The sequence below is a fragment of the Pan troglodytes genome, chromosome 1 (assembly GCF_028858775.2).
Source record: "Pan troglodytes isolate AG18354 chromosome 1, NHGRI_mPanTro3-v2.0_pri, whole genome shotgun sequence".
Lineage (NCBI taxonomy): Eukaryota > Metazoa > Chordata > Mammalia > Primates > Hominidae > Pan > Pan troglodytes.
The window spans coordinates 149,493,582-149,509,129 of NC_072398.2; the positions used below are offsets into that span (position 1 = coordinate 149,493,582).

The following is a 15,548-nucleotide window of genomic DNA, read 5'->3' on the forward strand; positions in this document are numbered from 1 at the left end:
TAAGTAGGCAAAGTGTTATTACTCAGTTAAAAATGTGTCCAGGATATCAGAATTACCATTCCCTACTCCTGCAAAAGGCACTCTGGGAATGGTAATGGCCACGAGTGTTAGGCCTCTGGCATCCTTTTACTTTCCTCATTCCTGCTGCTCTCGACAGACTTGGAGAGATATACACGTTACCATCCACAAGAACTCGGGTTACTGTTGTGAATGTGCAAGTCTGATGGTGTTCAAACCTGTGGTACGGGGCGAGAACCCTAGGCCATGGGCATGAGGTTTTCACATGAAGTTCTCCAATGCCAATAATATTTGAAAATTTACCTGAAAGAGTAATTTAAGTAGCAAAACTATAGCCCTTTTCATCGAGGACCTTTAAGTCTGAGGCAAGTTACTTTTAGTTTATTCCAAGATATTGTTTGGAAAAGAGATTTCTTTTCTTTTCTTTTCTTTTTTTTTTTTCGAGATGGAGTTTTGCTCTTGTTGCCCAGGCTGGAGTACAATGGAGTGATCTCGGCTCACCGCAAACTCCACCTCCCGGGTTCAAGCGATTCTGCTGCCTCAGCCTCCCGAGTAGCTGGGCTTACAGGCATGCGCCACCACGCCTGGCTAATTTTGTTTTTTTTTTTTTTAGTAGAGACGGGGTTTCTCCATGTTGGTCAGGCTGTTCTCCAACTCCTGACCTCAGGTGATCTGCCCACCTCAGCCTCCCAAAGTGCTGGGATTACAGGCGTGAGCAACCGTGCCCAGCCAGAAAAGATATTTCTAATACAGTGCACTGATTATTTTAAATGAGATCATTTGCTACATTTGATCTTTCTTTCTTATTTGAAATTTAATCAGTTTCTTATAATTTCTAGAAAGCAAACACCCTATGTTTGCCATCTGTGAGTTTGTCTCTTAGGCTGAGGTGTTTGCCAATGTGGGTGTGTGAAAAGGCGAGAGTTCAGGGTCTCTGTAGGCAGGCGTGAGTGAGATCTTATCATACACTGGTAAAGTGTAAGTGCAGTGTTCTTTTAATCCTACCACCAGCACAATCTGGTACCTACTCCACATCCAAGGGCTTGCCTAAGTAAGAAAAAATATAATACATGGAAAAGAAAGAAATGTCCATTTGGACATTGGTTGCATCCTGGTTCTTGCACAGGAAAATCAGTCTGTAAATATAATAAGCAATAGCAGGATACAACACAGACATAATATTTTAAGATTTCTACACATTCCCCTGTTAATTCAAAGACATAAGAGAAATAAATCACTTTTTATAAGGTATCAGAGAAGTTCTTGTAAGATTATTGATATGGTTTCCTATTTGTTAGCTGTTCCCCCACAAATAAATTATAAGTTCCTAGAGGGCAGGGGCAATATATCATTCACCTTTACACTTCCATCTGGACATACGGTAGGACCTCAGAATGTGATTGTTCATTGATTGATTGTATATACCATTAGATATAAAATTAAGCTTTTAAAATTGCACTTTATACAGGTATTTTTTTTTCTTTCTCTTATTACCACCCCTTTGTCTCAACTGCCACCATTTCTCCCTGGATTATTGGTCTCTCTGCTTTCTCTTTTATTTCCTTCCAACAAAAGCAAAAGTGATGTTAGACTGAGAGCTAATTCACATAATTACCTTTTTGAAACCCTTCATTGCCTTCCCCCTTTCCTGAGAATAAATCTTAATACCTTTGAATTTCTTACCAGGGCCTGTCATTACCTGTATGACCTGGCCCGTGTTTATTATTATTATTTTTTTCTCAGGTTCCTAGGGCCTTTATACAGGCAATCCCTCTTTGCCTGGAATGCTCTTTCTAGCCCCACAATGTGCACAAGCAGCTCCTTTGATTCTAAGGCCTCTGGCCTTTGTGATCACCCTATCTAAAGCTGGTCACTTCTGTTAGTGTCTTGTTTAGACATTTGTACATTTCCTTCAAGCACTTGCTATGCATTTCCATTATTTTCTGTTTGTCTGTATTTTCCATGAGGGGAGGCACTGTGCCAATCTTGCTCTGCGTTTTATCTGTAGTGTCTAATTCAGTGTCTGGCTTGTGGTAAGTGTTCAATACATATTTGTTTAAAAGCATTATGACAAAAATCTAAAGTAAATTTTTTTTTCATTAAATTCCATGTTCCTAACTTACTTTATAAAATTGGAATGAGTTCTGAAAAATCAATCACCTACAATGAACAGATTGCAAAATTTTTAGGAAAAAAGTTTTAAGATTTAATCTAGTCATAATGATGTCCTGGCTATTATACTCTGGAATTGGGAAATTAGAAATAACCTATTCACCTCCCCTTTTCTCATTTTACAGATGGAGAAACAATCTTAGAAGTTAAATGACCTGCCTGAGATCTCCAAGCTAGTTAGCAGTACAACCAGAATTAGAATTTCTAGTTTGGGGTTCATTTCACTATGCCACCTGTTTGGGAGAAAAATACCTACTAGATTCTTAGAGTCACCAGTCATCTTTAGTTTTAGAATCTCAAAAATAAAAACACTAAGTTCTAGAGTAAGGGATGTAAGAGAAATTGTCTGTCTGCTTTTGGGATTTGCCTTTTAAGGAAAGAAAAATGCCTTTTTTTTTTTTTAATCTTTTCCCTTTTCATTGCTGGAATACAGATGTGATGGCTAGAGCTAGAGCAGTCATGTTGGATCTCTGAAATGGAAATCGTAGAAATTGAGAATGACGGAGCAAAAAGAGAGTAGTGGTAAGAGTCCTTACGTTGTCAGTCTGCCTTCTTAGTCTTAGACTGCTGGGAGAACTTCTACAGGAGAAGGAAATGTCTGTTCAGTTTTGGGTTCCTTTATTATAGCAGCCTAAACTCATAACATGCCATATGATTTGGTACCTAAAAGTGAAGTGCTGTCCTAAGAAAAGCCTAGAATGTGCAGCATCAGGCGATCGGGGGCAGTGATATAGATATTAGTGGCTGGAAATCTGAGACCCACGTGTGAACGTTGTGAAATGTTTGATGATATTGTTATCTGCGGTATGTTAGAAGTGAGACCAGATGCTAACATGCCTTGTAGCTCTAGAGCTGTCAATATGCGTTTTACAGTCCTGGTGGGGAGGGGTGGTGGTGGCGTCATTTTATAAATTTTTGTAGCTGTTTTTGGTTGTCATAGTAATTGAAGGAGGGAATTTAGTGGACAGGACTAGAGGTGGTAATTGTGTTACAAAGTTTAGGACACAGTCTGACACAAAAATAATTTATCTATATCTATCATGACTTTCAAACTGCTGGACATTTCTTGATAAAAACTTGGATAATTTATAAATATGCACACCTAATTCTGTTTCACATCCAACACAAAGATTTTTATTTTGCACTGATTTTTCCAGAAAAGTATATTAAGGGAAGATTTTATGTTGCTTTTTTTTTTTTTTTTTTTTTTTTGAGACAGGGTCTCACTCTATCACCCAGGCTGGAGCCTAGTGGTGCGATCTCACCTCAGTACAACTTCCACCTCCCAGGCTCAAGCCATCCCCCAACCTCAACCTCCCAAGTAGCTGGGACCACAGGAAAACACCACCATGCCTGGCGAATTTTTTTTGTATTTTTGGTAAAGGCAGGTTTTTGTCATGTTGCCAAGGCTGGTCTTGAACTCCTGAGCTCAAGCAATCTGCCCGCCTTGGCCTCCCAAAGTGCTGGGCTTATAGGTGTGAGCCACTGTGCCCAGCCCTTTATGTAGTCTTATTCCAAATTTTACTGAATTGTCATCATTTCAGAAGCTCATCTACAATAATCCTGCCTGTAATGAGTCATCGACATAACACCCTTGTATGAGGCTGTATTTGTGGTTATTGTATCCAGAGATTCCATGTATAGATGCAAGCATTTCACTACTCTATTTTGTCTTCTAGTGTGGTTGTGCCTGAACATCTATCATGAATAATTTCAGAAATTACATGTGTAAATTTCAGAGTATGTCCTCAAAAGAAAGAAGCATGCATTTCCTTTCCTTTTTTCCCCCTGCTGGCTAATGACAAAGATGATGGCTGGAGCCAGAGCAGCCATGGTGGATCAAGAGATGGAAGCCACAGTTGAAGATGGCAGAGCTATTACACAGAGGGAGGCTGTGTCTCTCAGATGGCACAGCTGCTGCATACCAATAACCCTGCCTATCCAAACTATTACGTGAGTAGGAACTAACCTGCACCTTGTTTGAGCCACTGTGTTTCCGGGTTTCTATGTCATGATAACCCAACAAAATTCCTATCCAATATAGTTGGGAAGAGCAAAATATAAATAAAACCTAGTAAAAGCCCCAGAACCTCTTGTTAAATACCCAAGCCCAAAACATTTTCAAAGATAAATTTTTAAAAAGCATGATTATAAAATCAACAATTTGAAAGGACATTTTATTTATATTTTTCCTATCTTTTCCTGTAATCAAGGAGACATGGCTGGGCATGGTGGCTCATACCTGTAATCCCAGCACTTTGGAAGGCCAAGGCAGATGGATCACCTGAGGTCAGGAGTTTGAGACCAGCTTGGCCAACATGGTGAAACCCTGTCTCTACTAAAAATACAAAAATTAGCTGGGCGTGGTGGTGAACACCTGTAATCCCAGGTACTTGGGAGGCTGAGGCAGGAGAATCACTTGAACCTGGGAGGTGGAGGTTGCAGTGAGCCGAGATGGTGACACTGGACTCCAGACTGGGTGACAAAAGTGAAACTCCATCTAAAAAAAAAAAGAGAGAAAAAGAAAGAAAAAAAAAGAAAAAGAAGACAGGCCTAGCATAAGAAACTTGGGAATTGGAAAAATAGCAGTACTCTTAGTAAAGATAAAATGCTTTTCATTAGAAATAGTCATGCTGGGCAGGCGCGGTGGCTCACATCTGTAATTCCAGCACTTTGGGAGGCCGAGGAAGGAGGATCACGTGAGGTTGGGAGTCCCAGACCAGCCTGACCAACGTGGAGAAACCCCGCCTCTACTAAAAAAAATACAAAATTAGCAGGGCATGGTGGTGCATGCCTGTAATCCCAGCTACTCCGGAAGCTGAGGCAGGAGAATTGCTTGAACCTGGGAGGCAGAGGTTGTGGTGAGCCAAGATCACTCCATTGCACTCCAGCCTGGGCAACAAGAGCGAAATTCCATCTCAAAAACAAAACAAAACAAAACAAACAAAAAAAAGAAATAGTCATACTGTAAGTTTTAACTCAACTTTAAAAGGCACAGATGTATGTGTTTCTGGTATAGGATGATGCTTTTTTCTAGTTATATACATAAGTAAATATACATATTCATGCCAACTTTTAAAATGTATACAGTGGACATATTCTGTAAATTTAAAAACAGTAATTCAAAAACAATAAAAACAGGTCAAGAGATTTGAAATGTTTTGTGTATTTAACAAGTATTATCAAAAATAAAGGAGGTCTTTGTATTTAAAGTTCACAGCAATATTCTCTTGGATAATTTTATTCTTACTTCACACAGTATTGCCTACTGAGAACCTTATATTTTCATATAATGACAGTTACATAAGTATGTTGTGATTTAAAGATCAAATACGCTTTTGCAGTGCCTAGTTCAGTGCCCTTCACGCAGTAGGCACTCACTAAACACTTAGCTACATGAATTTCACATGATTATATTCCTGAATGATGTATGATTGTATTGGTTACCATTTTTATCAATATATTGTTTATAGAACATACCAATTTAAATATCTTAACAAAACAGTTCAAGAATTCTAACTATAAGTCTGATCATGTTTGTTAAAAACAAAACAAAACAAAACAAAATAACCACCAAAGGAAAACAACGACGACAAAGAAACAAAGACATAAACAAACAAAAAACCCTAGATCAGATCATGGAAACCAAGTGAGTTTCTAAGAGTCAAAGCAAATTCTGAAGATAGAGATGAGAATAGAAGTTGTGGCAGCTGATTCCCCATTTCAGTGCTTTGTTTTAGCTGACCACATTTCCTCCCTCCTTAGAGAAAATCGATGTACAATGAAATTATCTGTACTCATCTCTGGTAAATAAATAGGAGAAATCTTTCTTGTTTCAAGACATCAATGTGCAATGATTGTTCACATGGAGAATTTGGTTTGTTTTTCTTCAACGGCTCTTCAATTTTCCATTTTGCCAACTTAAAAAAAACCAGTAAAATATTTTATTAAAGTAAGTGAAGAGAGACTACAGGGGCCAAATACAAAATTTAAAAATCATTTAGAGAAAATTTTACTCAAATATATACTGCACATATTATTCAGAAACAACAAATGTTTGGATGTTTATTCAAACTTGTAATTTATAAAGAAGTTGAATATAATTAAAAATGTAAGGGAGATGAACAGTAAAGATAGCAATTTTCAGGTGGATGCCTATATTTTGCAGCTAAATGTATCACTTTTAAATGGCATACCTGAGATTCATGTGCTTACATCTGCACGATTGAATCTGTGTAAATATGACTTTATTTACACTGTTCGTATGTGCAGTTAGGAAATTTTACAAATTATGTCTGGAAATACATTTAGAATGTCCATGATGACATTTTTACATGTTTAAATGTTAGGTTTTTTTCCTGGGCATTTTATATCCTGCCTCTAATTTGTATTTAGATTTCAAACCTACTTTGCAGGAGCCATATCTAATTCAGTGTTCTTTGCACCATTGGGCATGCTACTTGTACTAAATAACTGTTTATCATCATTGAGTGTCTTAAAGTAAACACAACATAATTTCATCTGCCAAAATCCTGCTATGCATTTATATGTTGCTTTTAAAAACATATAACCCCAAGTAAATCACATAAACATGGTGTACTGTACAATTTGGGTCTGCTGTCTGCTGCTTTTCTCTTATTATTCTTCCAATGTTACTTTTGTTTCTACTTCCCCTCCTCCCTTCTACATCAAACCACTTTTACTACAAATTCAATTTTGAAAAGATAAGTTTTTAGTCTCTGATAAACCTTTACCATTCAGAGAAAAGGCTGAAAGAAAGGAACGTCGGCACACTCACACACTTACACACACACTCACACACACATACACACACACACACGAGATAAGGGTCATAATCGCCACAGTGCAACAATCCAAAGGTAGAGGCATTTAGCTATGGAATGGTTAGCAATATAACTTTAATTTGAAAAAGATTAAAGAACCAAAGAGATATTTAAAATTTTTTAAAATCACTCTCACATCTTCCTTTGTTGCATCTTTTCAGTTCTCTCAAAGAAACTTGACAGCTCCGGGAAAACAAAACCCTTCAACATTTCTTGAAGCTTAGAGTCAGTCCTCAGAAAAGAACTCTTTCCACGTTGTACACACTTAAAGCCGACTTGGACTAAAGTACTAAACAACAGCTCAGTAGCAGCTATTTTAAATCACATAAGATTCATCCAGAGATGCCAAAAAGCTTAGAACCAGCAGGCCCTGATTGTGGGTTAAAAAGAGAGGTTGGGGAGGTAGGGGAAGAAAGAGGGAAGGTACTTAAATGGATGTTCTTGTCATCGAAATAAAAATCACAATATTCACCTAGTATTTGAATTCACAAAGAATGTTAAAAATAACTTGCATTTGATTCTGTAACCTTTGAAAAAACTTGAAGAATAGTGGCATTATTCTGTTCTTACCAGCCACCAAATAGTCTCAGACATAAGCCATGCAAAGTGTCTCTCAGATGGGCCATGATTATTAGAATCATAGATTTATAGACATGGAAGGACCAGCGGGAGGTAGTCAGAAACTGACTAGTTCAAGAGTCAGAAAACCTTGCTAAGCACCTGTCTCAAATACTAATTAAATCTAAATTGAAAAAGCCATGTGATCACAGACTCAATTCCTTTCTCTGAAAAATGGGAACAGTTTTCTTTGTCTTGTCTTGGCTCAAAGTTGTTGTGTAGCTCATATCAGATAACATGTGTGAGAGTGCTTTGATCTGGTAGAGGATGCTGCAGATAAAATGTATTTTCTTCTAAAATAACTTGTAATCAGGCCTGGTGCGGTGGCTCACGCCTGTAACCCCAGCACTTTGGGAGGCCAAGGCTGGTGGATCACCAGAGGTCAGAAGTTTGGGGCCAGTCCGGCCAACATGGTGAAACCCCATCTCTACTGAAAATACAAAAATTAGCCAGGCAAAGTGCCTCGTGCCTGTAATCCCAGGTATTTGGGAGGCTGAAGCAGGAGAATCACTTCAACCTGGGAGGTGGAGGTTGCAGTAAGCCAAGGTCATACCACTGCACTCCAGCCTGAGCAACAGAGCAAGACTCGGTTTCAAAAAAAATAAAAAATAAATAGTAAGTAAAATAAAATGAAATAAAACAAAATACCTTGTAATTAGCAGATAAAGAAGATTATGAAGCCCATTTTGGTTAGATGACACCCACATTTTAATAAACAGCACAACCAGAATTCAAATTTGGGTTGACGATAGTCTAGAAAAGGAGATTGTTCTCATATGTTCATAGTGAGGTTTTGTCTGGAGACCCCATGATCTAAACGTAGCCCAGGTGCTTTCCTTCTTTATGTTCTATTTTCTTTTAGGCTAGGAAGGCGTCAAGACTCACACAAATGGGCAAAGACACCCTGACCACAAATTCTCAAGTACCTAAAACAGTGATTCACAGCTGGTGCCCCTTGGACTCCTAGTGTGAGGGTGTGGGTGGGAGGAGGGAGCTGGATATGGAGTTATTTCCAGAATAATGAACACTAAGCTCTGTAATAGAATAAATTATAGTTTACACACATTTGTAAGACTATGCTTTCAATGTAGGTAGCTGCTGTTAAGATTGTTCAGATAAAATTAATCTAAATGCTTCTGGAATTCAGAGTAGCTCTCGGTATTTTATTTTCTTTAAAATTAAAGGACCCTTAAGTATAACTGCAAGGAAAAGAAGCCTGCAGACTTTAAATATTTGGGGAAGATTTGGCCTAATTTCTTTCTTCCTATGCCAGAATGATGTGAGTAGGTAAAGTGGAAGACAAATTCAGAGGAACATATTTAAGAGCAAAAAAATGTGAGGGCCCTCCCCTCAGTAAAAAGTATGTTAGAGTCCATTTTTATTTATTTGTTTTTTTGAGATGAAGTCTCACTCTGTTGCCCAGGCTGGAGTGCAATGGCACAATCTTGGCTCACCGCAACCTTCGCCTCATGGGTTCAAGTGATTCTTTTGCCTCAGCCTCCCGAGTAGCTAGGATTACAGGCGTGCATCACCACAGCTGACTAATTTTTGTATTTGTAGTAGAGACGGGGCTTCACCATATTGGCGAGGCTGGTCTTGAACTCCTGACCTCAGGTGATCCACCCCCCTCGGCCTCCCGAAGTTCTGGGATTACAGGTGTGAGCCACCACACCTGGCCACCCATTTTTATTTAAAATATGATTAGGCAAATAATAAAATTCTAACCACTCTTTAGTTAGTAATTGTTACAGTACAGAAGTATGTTCATTTATTCATTGGGATAGGTAGATAGATAGATAGATAGATAGATAGAATTTTTTGTTGTTTTTTTTTTTTTGAGAAAGGGTCTCACTCTGTGGCCCAGACTACAGTTCAGTGGTTCAGTCACGATTCACTGTGGCCTTCCTTGATCTTGTGGGCTCCAGTGATCCTCCCACATTTGCCTCCCAAGTGGCTGGGACCACAGGCATGTGTCACCACACCTGGCTAATTTTTTACATTTATTTTTTGTAGTAGTGAGGTCTCACTATGTTGCTCAGGCTGGTCTCAAACTCCTGGGCTCAAGTGATCCTCTTGCCTCGGCCTCTCAAAGTGCTGGGATTACAGACATGAGCCACCAGGCAGGCCTATTCATTGGTGTTCATGGCTTTTTTTTTTTTTTTTTTTTTTGGTTTCCAGATGATAAAAAAATGACCACTAAATTATATGATAAATTTGGTTTTTGTTCAGCCTGAAAAATTGCTTGGAATAACTTGGTGAAACAGTAATCTCTGCAGCTATTATTCATAAAAGCTTAGTGCTTACGTTTAGATTCATACTCAGCAGATACTGAGAGAATAGAAGTTAAAAAAAAGAAAATGTATGTTCTGAATCTAGTACATAACTCTTGCTAATCATTATTTCCAGGATTCCTCCTAGCAGGATAACTGGAAAAGTAAAGTAAAGGAAACATTAGGGTAACCTTATTTATTGGGGCTCTGAGGGTTTATAACAAAATGACAATTATGTATAATATTTTGAACATGAAAAATGAGTAGAATTATCGTTGTGCTAAGTACTAATAATAATGGAGCTGAATTTATTGAACTCCTATGCACATTTAAGCTTATACTAACCCTGAAGGGTAGTTATTCATATTCCCATTTTGCAGATGAGAAAACTGAACTCAGAGAAATTAAATAGTATATTAAAGCCATGGAGCTTGTAAAGGCATGACTAAAATTCGAATTTAGTTTTGATTCCAAGCTTAGGACGCAGACTTCAGTTATTTGGGATGATGAAAAGGCAAGAGGGAAATTCAAATCATTTTTTATGCCAGTTAGACCTAAGTATATGACCAGTGGTTTAGTGGTAGGTCCAGGTTTTATGGTGTCTAAAGTATATAAAAATTTAAGAAATTTAGGGGCTTATGCAAGTGAAGGGTCCACTGACCTTCCTGATAAATTCATCTTGGAGTTGGTTTCAGGAATCCAGCCAATAACTAATATAGGCCCTTCATTCTAGACATGATCCTAGCCCTAACCTGAAATCAAGAATGCCACTAGGCATTTGTGCTAGTACAGTGGTCCTCAAACATCTCCCTGTCTCTGTTTTTTTTCCCCCTGATCTAACTTATTAAAGGATATAACAAAGTTCCTTCTGTAAGAGTGGCTCATTAAGACGTGGGTTCCCAGCAGTAAATGTCACTGCTCTGAGTTGAGACTCACAGCTTGAGGATTATGAGAGTTTGGTTTTCTTCTTAAGATGAATACATTATTTATTCAGCACCCTAATTATTAATTGCCTGTCTACTATGAACTAAGCATGTGGCTAGTTTCTAGATTACCATAGATAATAAGAGAGAGAATTCCTACCCTAATGAAACTTCTAATTCTCAGAATCTCTATCAGTTATATAATTTCTCAAACACAGTATATAGGTTCAAAAGTTGGTGTAGTCTATGACTTTTCTTTTTCCATTACCATACATGCAATCTATTATGTTGATTTTTCCTGTGAAAACTTTTTTGATTCATTCCTAATTCTCCTTTTCCACCAGCAAGAGTCCTTCTCTCCTCAAATGTGGATTATTAGAATATCTTCTTTAAAGTTTCTTTCTTCTTTTAACAACTATTTATTGCATACCAGGCATGCATCATATAGAGTGCTAGGCATTTATCTTTCTTTCTTTCTTTTTTTTTTTGAAACAGAGTCTTGCTCTGTTACCCAGGCTGTAGTGCAGTGGTGCGATCTCAGCTCATTGCAACCTCTGCCTCCCAGGTTCAAGTGATCCTTCTGCCTCAGCCTCCCAAGTAGCTGGGACTACAGGTGTGCGCCACCATGCCTGGCTAAATTTTTGTGTTTTTAGTAGAGATGGAGTTTCACCATATTGGCCAGGTTGGTGTCGAACTCCGGACCTCGTGATCTGCCTGCCTTGGCCTCCCAAAGTGCTGGAATTACAGGCATGAGCCACCAGGCCCAGCCCAGGTATTTATCTTTCTAAACTCTGTTCTATTTCTTCTCCAGCTCATCCTATGTACTAAAAATACTACACTGCTCGTGTCACTTAGAGCTTCTAGAGGCTTTGTCCCAGAGTAATAAGGCTGAACATGATGAAGCTGAGTATGATGAAGATCAAGGCCAGGCATGGTGGCTCATGCCTGTAATCTCAGCACTTTGGGAGGCTGAGGCAGTCGGACCACTTGAACTCAGGAGTTGGAGACCAGCCTGGGCAACATGGTGAAACCCCATCTCTACAAAAAATACAAAACAATGAGCGGGTGTGGTGGTGCACACCTGTGGTCCCAGCTACTCAGGTAGCTGAGGTGGGAGGATTGCTTGAGCCCAGGAGGTGGAGGTTGCAGTGAGCTGAGCTACTGCCTCTGCACTCCAGCCTGGGTGAAAGAGCCAGACCCTGTCTCAAAAAAAATACAAATAATAATAATAATAATAAAATCACAGGAATACTTTTGAATTTGTGCCACCTTGAGGAAGGGGCAGCTTGAGTTGATCTGAAATATGGTGCCTGCCTGAATGAACTGTATCCTGGGCCTGTACTGGTATGAAGATAAAGCTGAAGCCTGGAAAATGTGAGAAGAGGGTACATTCATTCTCAACTTCTAGGCCCGTCACTACCAGGTGCTAGGCCTGTCACTACTAGATGTATGATCAGTGATCAATAAGTATTTAATTGATTGATCCCAGTGCATATTGAGTGACAACACTGTTCCTGGCATTCAACCCTGTAGCCATCATCTAGCCCAGATTTATGCCTTTTTGTCAGTGACCTTGGGCATGTTATTGCGTATACAGTTTCTCTTGTGAGCCTCATCTCTTCCTCCTGCCCTAAAACAAATTTCATGATACCACAGGTTTTGTTCCTCAATAATATTTAGTGTCATTTAACCTTATTAACTACTTCCATACAGTAAATCCTGTATGGTGTGATGGTGAAACTGCAGACTTTGGGCTTTAGACTGCTGGGATTTTATTTCTGAGGCTACTGTTTACTGGCTTTGTTATGCTGGGCAAGTTAATTTGCCACTGTCAGAGTCACTGTTTGTGTAAGTAAACTGAGGAGAAATTATAGTACAGTCAGCCTTCCCCATCCATGGGGTCCACATCTATAGATTCAACCAACAGTGGTTCAAAAATGTTTTTAAAATAACAATGCAACAATAAAAAATAATGCCAGCATTTTGAAGATGTTCATGTTATTGACTTACTTCTTCTATATTTCCCATAGCTCCTGGCATAGTTGGACAAAAGATAAGCATTCAATAAGTACCTAATTGCACCCAATATATATTGGACAATTCATGGCAACAGATAACACAATTATTCCCAGAAGAATGCCACAGGGCGCAACTGAAACATGCTGCTTATTCTTTCTGCAGTCCGTTACTAGCACCAACTTTATCCTATTCTCCTGGCCCCTGCCTCTCATGCTTCATATTAAAAGTCACCAAATGCTCTGGATTCTTACTTTCCAGTTTCTCCCAAATCAGTTCCTCCCTTCTTTCCACTGTCCTTCACCTCTGCACTATAGCAACAGCTGCTTTGCTGCATGCACCTCCCCTTGTGGGGTCACAGCTCATACTTCCCTCCTTGGATTCTATCCTCCCACCACTGCCAGGTTAGCTCCCTCAAACAGCATTTTTCATCATGTCTTTCCTCCACTGCTCATTTATTTACCTAATAAAGTCCACACTCCTCAGCTTAATTTTTAAGGCTCTTCGTAAATCTTTTTTCGCCTTTTCTAGCAACATTTAGGTTTTACTTTTGGCTCCATGTGCTCTTAGCACTAGCCTGGAAATCTTATTCATCGCCCTCTTAAAACACCCTTCTTACTTCTCTGGAGTTTAGCATCTGCTATTTTCCTCACTTATAGTATCCTTTCTTATTCTCCTCTTTAATACAAATCCTGCCCATCCTTCAAGATACAGTTAAAATTCTATTTTATCCATAAGGTTTCCCCTCTGCATCAGCCAACAATGAACCACTTATTTACTTTAATCCTGCAATCAATAGATGTTTATTGAGTCTTTATTATATGCCAGGAAATATTCCAGGTGTTCAGACTACCAATATGAATAAGGGCCAGTTTCTTTTTCTTTTCTTTTTTTTTTTTTTTTTTGAGACGGAGTCTCACTCTTTCGCCCAGGCCGGACTGCAGTGGCGCTATCTTGGCTCACTGCAAGCTCCGCCACCCTGGTTCACGCCATCCTCCGGCCTCAGCCTCCCGAGTAGCTGGGACTACAGGCGCCTGCCACAGCGCCCGGCTAATTTTTTGTATTTTTGGTAGAGACGGGGTTTCACCGTGTTAGCCAGGATGGTCTCGATCTCCTGACCTCGTGAATCCGCTCGCCTCGGCCTCCCAAAGTGCTGGGGTTACAGGCGTGAGCCACCGCGCCGGGCCGGGTCAGTTTCTATTCTAAAGAATCTCAGCTACCTTCTATCTAATTCCTATAGCACTCATGGGATCATTCATTTTGGCACCAGTTGTATCTTGCTTCTTTTCTCCAACTCTCTTAGTTCATCCAGGCTGCTCTAACAAAATATCTAAAACTGGTTAATTTATAAATAATAGAAATGTATTTCTCACAGTTCTGGAGGTCGGGAGGTTGAAGATCAAGATGCTGTCAGCGAATTTGTTGTCTGGTAAGAGTTCACTCTCTACTTGCAAGAAGGTATCTTTTTCCTTTTCTTTTTCTTTTGAGACGGAGTCTCGCTGTGTGGCCCAGACTGGAGTGCAGTGACGCGATCTCGGCTCACTGCAAGCTCCGCCTCCCGGGTTCACGTCATTCTCCTGCGTCAGCCTCCCGAGTAGCTGGGACCACAGGTGCATGCCACCGCACCCGGCTAATTGTTTGTATTTTTAGTAGAGATGGGGTTTCAGCGTGTTAGCCAGGATGGTCTCGATCTCCTGACCTCATGATCCACCCGCCTCAGCCTCCCAAAATGCTGGGATTACAGGCGTGAGCCATCTTGCCTGGCCAGAAGTTATCTTCTTACTTTGTCCTCAAATGGTGGAAAGGACAAGGCAGCTCCCTCCGATCACTTTTTTTTTTTTTTTTTTTGAGGCAGAGTTTTACTCTATCCCCTAGGTTGGAGTGCAGTGGCGCGATCTTGGCTCACTGCAACCTCCGCCTCCCGGGTTCAAGTGATTCTCCCGCCTCAGCCTCCTGAGTAGCTGGGATTACAGGCGACTGCCACCACGCCCAGCTAATTTTTGTATTTTTAGTAGAGACAGGGTTTCTCCATGTTGGCCAGGCTGGTCTCGAACTCCTGAACTTGGGTGATCCACCTGCCTTGGTCTCCCAAAGTGCTGAGATTACAGGCCTGAGCCACCGTGCTCGACTTCGACCGCTTTTATAAGGACACCAATCCCATTCATGAGGGCTGGTGTAGGAGGCGACCTAAACTCCTCCCTGAGACTCCCCCTCTTAATATTATATCATTGGGGAGTAAGTTTCAACATATGAATTTTGGGGGGTTAAACTCAGACCACAGCTGCGACTGACAACACTTTGAGATGAGGGAGACTGGTTGAGGAAGGCTATGTGACAAACTCAAGTGAGGAAATGATCTGCATTGTTTTTGTGGTTCCTAAAGAGCAGAACCAGGTTGGTATTTTATTGGTGATCCTAATAGTACCTAACAGATTAAATGCTGAATTCGACTTTATTGAATGAAAACATTCTGATTTTCATGTATAGATTTTATATTTTGCTTTTGCAACTTTTGCAGCCAGATGCAATTTAAAGATCATTTTGATTTTAATACCACCCAAACAGATCCATTAACCTGATAGCCATAGAAATACTGTAGCCAGAGGTGGCTCCAAACGGTCAATACTATTCCCTCAAATACGGTAAATCAGGGCATCATAGCAGTATAAGGAGGTGCACTTGTGTTA

General features: G+C 39.9%; 1 protein-coding gene across 8 annotated transcripts in view; it reads right to left on the bottom strand.

Moving 5' to 3' along the window:
- Positions 1-15,548, bottom strand: part of ADGRL2 (adhesion G protein-coupled receptor L2) — a 682,398-nt gene that overhangs the window by 449,734 nt on the left and 217,116 nt on the right. For 2 of the 8 annotated variants that reach the window (XM_054683929.1, XM_054683543.1), the window contains exon 1: positions 14,235-14,392. The exons of the other annotated variants lie outside the window; for them this stretch is intronic. The gene's annotated coding sequence lies outside the window, so the exon portion shown is untranslated. Of the gene's footprint in view, positions 1-14,234; positions 14,393-15,548 lie in introns of those variants that run through there. 8 annotated transcript variants of the gene reach the window in all.